Source organism: Nycticebus coucang, chromosome 14 (assembly GCF_027406575.1).
Source record: "Nycticebus coucang isolate mNycCou1 chromosome 14, mNycCou1.pri, whole genome shotgun sequence".
Classification (NCBI taxonomy): Eukaryota; Metazoa; Chordata; class Mammalia; order Primates; family Lorisidae; genus Nycticebus; species Nycticebus coucang.
In genome coordinates this window covers 61129799-61136447 of record NC_069793.1, presented here as the reverse complement: position 1 = coordinate 61136447, position 6649 = coordinate 61129799, and positions in this window count along the sequence as shown.

Below are 6649 nucleotides of genomic sequence, written 5' to 3'. Positions count from 1 at the left end.
TATAACTAAGAAAATGCCAGGAAGGCTATGTTAACCAGTGTGATGAAAATGTGTCTAACGGTCTATAAAACCAGTGTATGGTGCCCCATGATCGCATTAATGTACATAGCTATGATTTAATTAAAAAAAAAATAAATAAATTGCTGTGCCGTTCATCAAAATAAGAAATAAAGGAGAATAAATGAGTTGGTGGATAAATAAACATTAATATTAGATACCTTGTTCTTGTTCTACCTGTGGGTTATTGTAGTGGACTCTGAAGTCCAAGAGAGAGGTCTAATCCACAATTAATGTTTAGAGTTTATCAGCCAGGAGTATTATCCAGGAGGAAGGTTTAGAGAATATGTGACAACAGCAAAACAAAACAAAAACATGGTGGAGCCTGTGGCTCAAAGGAGTAGGGTGTCGGCCCTATACGTCAGAGGTGGTGGGTTCAAACCCATCCCCGGCCAAAAAACTTCAAAAAAAAAAAAAAAAACCAAATCTGTATTTAAGGGGCTACATTTAAGATTTGATTTTCTCGGAGGGCGGCGCCTGTGGCTCAGTCAGTAAGGCGCCGGCCCCATATGCCGAGGGTGGCGGGTTCAAACCCAGCCCCGGCCAAACTGCAACCAAAAAATAGCCGGGCGTTGTGGCGGGCGCCTGTAGTCCCAGCTGCTCGGGAGGCTGAGGCAAGAGAATCGCTTAAGCCCAGGAGTTGGAGGTTGCTGTGAGCTGTGTGAGGCCACGGCACTCTACCGAGGGCCATAAAGTGAGACTCTGTCTCTACAAAAAAAAAAAAAAAAAAAAAGATTTGATTTTCTCCACATTAACTAGATTGTTAATACCCATGACAAAATTCATGTTTTATTCATCTGTATTCCAGAGCCTTGCCAAATGTTTGGCAGATAATTATAGTTAATAATTTTAACTATCACTAATTGCCTACTGTGTTTCAAGCACTGTCCTAAGTACTTTACATTTATTTGCAAATTTAATCTTTACAATCGCTCTATGCAGTATTTTATAGGTAAGGAAATGGAGGCACAAATCATACAGATAGTAAATAAGCTAGGATTTGAACCTGGACAAAACTGCTCCCAGAGTCTGTAAATGTAAATACTATGCTACACTTCATATGTAATTTAATATGCAGCTATTAAAAAGAAAGAAAAAAGGAAAGCTGAAAAGAAAGAAGGAAAAATGGGAAGAAAGTAAAGAAAAAAAAGAAGGAAGAAAAGCAGGCCAGGAGGAAAGAAGGGGAAAACAATATTAATTGGGTCCATCTTTGATGATCACAAACATCAAAATATAAAATTAGCAGCTTGTGTTTTACAGCATCTCCCAGCCTCCCAAACAAGAAGTCTTTCTCACTGAAATCTGTTTCTACTTGGTTTATCTGAAGTTCCCTCCTCTAATCAGACATGAACAACCGATTCTGTCTACCAGAAAATACAGCTAGTCCTGTCATCCTGAATGCTAATGAATAAACTACCCTGACTCTTATTCTCTGCCTTGCAACATCTATTTTTTCTTTCTGTTTCTATCAGCTCCCATTAGGTGGCAATAAGGACAGGAGACTTTTTAGTGAAAGAGGAGACATTTCTGACACAAGCAATCATCCAACATTGCTTTCAAGTAAGTTATACTGAAAAACATATACTAAAGATTTATTCACAGGAAATGTATCTCCTGTGAATATATCACATGTGGGTTATTACAAAAGTTTTGAGGCACACAAATCTCAAGAAATGTAAAATCTGAGTGGACAGAAACAAATGAAGCCCTCACAGCAACACCAACAGGCAGAACAAGTTGAAACTTGCACAGATGAATCAGAAAGGATGCTGTTGACTATGTTTCTTGGAAGTAAAATAATGAAGTATGACACAGTCTGTCAAGAAACTTTTGTAGTGATCTACACATTAGAGATTTCCTCACAGGAAACAGAGTATATTAAAGATTTACTCACAAAAAAAAAAATCTACATTCAGAGTCTGTGTTTTAATCACTGTTTGGCTGTGAAAATGTTCTCTGTACCTCTTGTTACGGTCCTATTTGCTTTTTTTGAAACCTTTTTACTGTCAAACACTAACATCCAGCTTCTGCTATTAAGAAATCTTGGCCCCTTTCCCCTGTGCTATAAGTAATATTTCTAGAATATATTGAGTGCTTAAAATATTGAGTGTTATTATATTAGCAAGCTGGATCCCTTGATACCACTCTGAGTCTAGAACTGCAAGTGTTAGGATACTTGGGTCTGTCAGCAAATCGGCCCCATAACCTTTAAACTTGTCCTCCAAATGTCTCACATCATCCCACTTAAGTCACTGAATCCCACACACTTGGTTCTCCTTTAATGCTAATAGCATTTCTTTGTACTAGATGCAATAATTTTTTAATCTGTTCAACACTTAATGAACATTTGGATTGATTCCATTTTTTAACAACCATTAGCAAAACTGCTATGAACATTTGTGTACAAGTCTTTGGAGATGTGTTTTCATTCCTTTTGGGTAGTTTCTTAGGAGTATATTTACTGGCTAACATGGTAAATTTATGTTTAACTTTTTAAAACCCCTTCCATTACTGCCAAGTACATTCATTTCTTTTCAATTGTCAGAATACCCAGTGTCTCAATTCAAGAAAAGAAATTGGTTAGCAAACAAAAAGGAAAAACTCTACATACTGACAAGCATCTTCTTTTTTAACTGAGCCTTCAGGCTCCAGAAATGAAGCCCTTTGCTGACAAAACTATGGAGCCTATAAATTACTTCCAGTTATACTAGCTCTTACAAAATGGAGTAAAAAGAGATTCTATGTTGGAATTCAGTGACACCCTCTGGATGTCAATCCCACCCTTTTATGTTCTAAAAGTGTGCTGGGCCAGTGGCAGGTTGGCGTCCATACTGGGCAGTTTAGATGGACCCAGGAAAATCTCTGGGCATAAGCAGGCTTCAACCTGCAGCATCATTCATGGACAGCATGGAGGCAGCCATACTTAAAACCCTTGTGATGGAGGTAATGCGAAGTACCCTTTGACTTCTTAACCCAAAAACATTGGGGTTCTCATTGGAATATGACATCTGTCTATACTTCTTTTGAGATTCTGATGACCTTCTATTTGCCTTAAGTACTGTTCAGTTGCAATCTCATTACACTTAACCTAATTTTCTGCATGGCAATATCCCAACTCTATCCTGCCTTTTTTTTTTTTTTTTTTAATTTGAGACAGAGTCTCAAGTTGTCGCCCTGGGCAGAATGCTGTGGCATTACACCTCACAGCAACATCCAACTCTTGGGCTTAAGTGATTCTCTTGCCTCAGCCTCCTAAGTAGAGCAGTTTGACATTCTTTTTCTTCTCAGAGTTGCTATGCCATTGAAACCCTATAGTCAGGCTCTACAAGCTTTGTGTTTATTCATAGGCCCAATAAAAGATTTGTTCCTTTATACAGTTTAAAATGATATATAATTTTCATATCTATACTAGCATACATATACTTACATATGTAGTTTTATTTTTTTAATTAATTTTTTTTTCTATTGCCCAGGCTACATTGCTATGGCCTCAGCCTAGCACACAGCAATCTCAAACTCCTGGGCTCAAGTGATCCTCCCACCTGAGCCTCCCGAAGTGCTAGGATTACAGGCCTGAGTCACTGCACTCAACTTTGTATATGTTTTTTTTTTTTGAGACAGAGCCTCAAGCTGTCACCCTAGGTAGAGTGCCTTGGCATCACAGCTCATAGCAACTTCCAACTCCTGAGCTCAAGCAATTCTCCTGCCTCCGCCTCCCAAGTAGCTGGGACTACAGGCGCCCACCACAATGCCCGGGTATTTTTTTGGTTGCAGCCGTCATTGTTGTTTGGCAGGCCCGGGCTGGATTCGAACCCGCCAGCTCAGGTGTATGTAGCTGGCGCCTTAGCCACTAGAGCCACAGGCGCCGAGCCACAAATTTTATTTATTTATTTTTATTTTTGCAGTTTTTGGCCGGAGCTGGGTTTGAACCCGCCCGGCATATGGGGCCTGAGCCCTACTCTTTTGAGCAACAGGTGCCGCCCCTGTATATGTATTTTCAAATTGATAAACTTTAATATTTTTTGTAAAACTACTATGCCGAGTGTTCGTCCTTTACTCATACGTGTGTAACTTTAGACATTTTTATTTATATATTTTAACTAATTCGTTAATAGGAAGTAGAGGTGTATTATCAATGTTACTACACTCCGAAATCATGCTAGAAGGCTACCGAAAACTGAAAACAACTTACGCGTCATCTCTGGCCCTCAGGTGTTCTCAAAGGCCTCTCGGAATTTGCTATTCAACAGGTAAGAGAAACACCTTCGCATTTCTGCCTTCAAAAAATTTCTTGTCATTTATGGCCGGATGGAGCACTGGCGACCACACCCATGGAGCCGCAGGCTTTCGGGCCGAGCCCGTGGGACACTCGGGCCCCACCGGCAGCGCCTCCCCCTCCCCAGCCCCGCCCCTTCCCCCAGGGTCTTTCGGCTGCGGTGGAGGACGCGGCTGCTGCTAGTCCTCGGCGCCCAGCGAGGCCACGATTCCAGGTTAGTGGGCAAATCCATTTTCTGGCCAGCCACCCCCGTCATCATCAGTATGGAGAGTTTGGCCCACGCGGCAGATTGGGTTGGGAGTTCTTGGGTGGAGGAACAGTGAGGGAGACCTCTGCAGTCTTGAGTTGACTCAAGTTTGGGAAAGGAGCACAGGAGCGGCACCTTTGCGGCTAGGAATGGGCCGCGTAAAGGGCAGTGAGAGTTGAACCCTGATTCTAAGTTAAAAGATGTGAGAGAGGCAGCTCTGGAAGTTTTTCGTCAGGGAATGACTGTAAACCATTGGTCAGGCCTGGATTCAGAGGTCAGCATCCCCTCCCCCGTCTGCAGGCTCGCGGCTCCAGGAAGTGAGCGCCTTTTATCCTCCACCCCGGGAGGTCCCGACTCCTCCGCGATCGAGTGGGTGGATGAGCCTTCCGGGCTCTACGCGCGACCTGCGGGTCAAAGTTCAGAGGCTGTCGGAGGAGGGATCCGCTGCAGTCCTCGGAAAGGGGAGGACACTTGCGTGGTTTAAAGATCGGAGTGCGTGCCCTCTGTTTTTTAGAATTGGCTTCACCTCATGCTGCGTCTCTTGGCTTCTTATCCCCAGATGTTGGGTCACAAGGGGGTGTCTACCGCTCCGGGACTATGGACTTAACTATTACCACCTCTGGCTAAGAGGACGCGGCAGTGAAAGAAATTGAATTCCTTTCCCTTTGAAACGATACAGACACTTTTTGCTTCTCTATTGCAAGGGAAGCTCACTGAGGTTAGAGTCAACATTTATTTATTTACTTATTTTGAGACAGAGTCTCAAGCTGTCGCCCTAGATAGAGCGCCCTGGCGTCACAGCTCACAGCAACCTCGAACTCTTGGGCTCAAGCGATTCTCTTGCCTCAGCCTCCCAAGTAGCTGGGACCACAGGCGCCCCCCACAGTGCCCGCCTTTTTTGTTGTTGCAGTAGTCATTGTTGTTTAGCAGGCCCGGGCGGGTTCGAACTCGCAAGCGTCGGTGTATGTGGCCGGCTCCCTACTACTGAGCTACGGGCGCTGCCTCAACATTTTATTCTCTCTCTAGAGAGAGACTCATGTAGTTAAGGACATAGGTGCTGCAGCCAGACTCCTCAGATCCTGGGTCTGACACCCACACTCTAGTTGCGTGCCCTGTGACTGCTACTTGACCTGTTTGAGCTTCAGTTTCTTTTATCTATAAAATGGCCAGAATATTTACTTATATATATATATATGTATGTATGTATATACATGTATCTCTTAGAATTTTGGTGAAGATAAAGTGAGGCAGAGATTTAAACATACAAGAGACTGCTTGACGAGTAGTAAATACTCAAATTATGGTCGTTATTGTTGATAAACTCCATGTCCAGGTTTAAAAAACATGCACAATAAGAACAATTCTTAAATTCTTTTGAAGTGGGGCTTAAAAATTTTGAAACTGGGCAGGGCAGGATGGCTCACGCCTGTATAATCCTAGCACTCTGGGGGGCTGAGGCAAGTGGATTGCTTCAGCTCACCAGTTCCAGACCAGCCTGAGCAAGAGTGAGGCCCCATCTCTACTAAAAATAGAAAAAAACTCTGGCGAGAAGATCATTAGAATCCTAGAGTTGGAGGTTGCTGTGAGCCCATGACATCATGGCACTCTACCTAGGGCAACAGCTTAGGACTCTGTCTCAAAAAAAAAAAAAAAGTTTTTTGAAACTGTATGTTCTAATTCAGATTTTGTTTGTTTTAATTCAGGTTTTGTTTGTTTCTTTACTTTGAGACTGAGTCTTGCTCTGTTGCCCAGGCTAGAGTGCAGTGATGTGGTCATAGCACACTGGAACCTCAAACTCCTGGGCTAGCGTGACCCTTCTGCCTCAGCCTCCATAATAGGTGGCACTACAAGCAAGTGCCACTATGCAGGAATAATTTTTTCTTTTTTCTTTTTTTTTTTTTTGTAGAGATAGAGTCTGGATCTTACTGAGGCTAGTGTCAAACTAAACTCATGGCCTCAAGTAATCTTGGCTGGGGCCTTCCAAACTGTGCTAGAACCCAACTCAAATATTTATCGAGTGCTGTTAGATAATCAATCAGATAATAAAGTGGAATATAACCCTACACAAA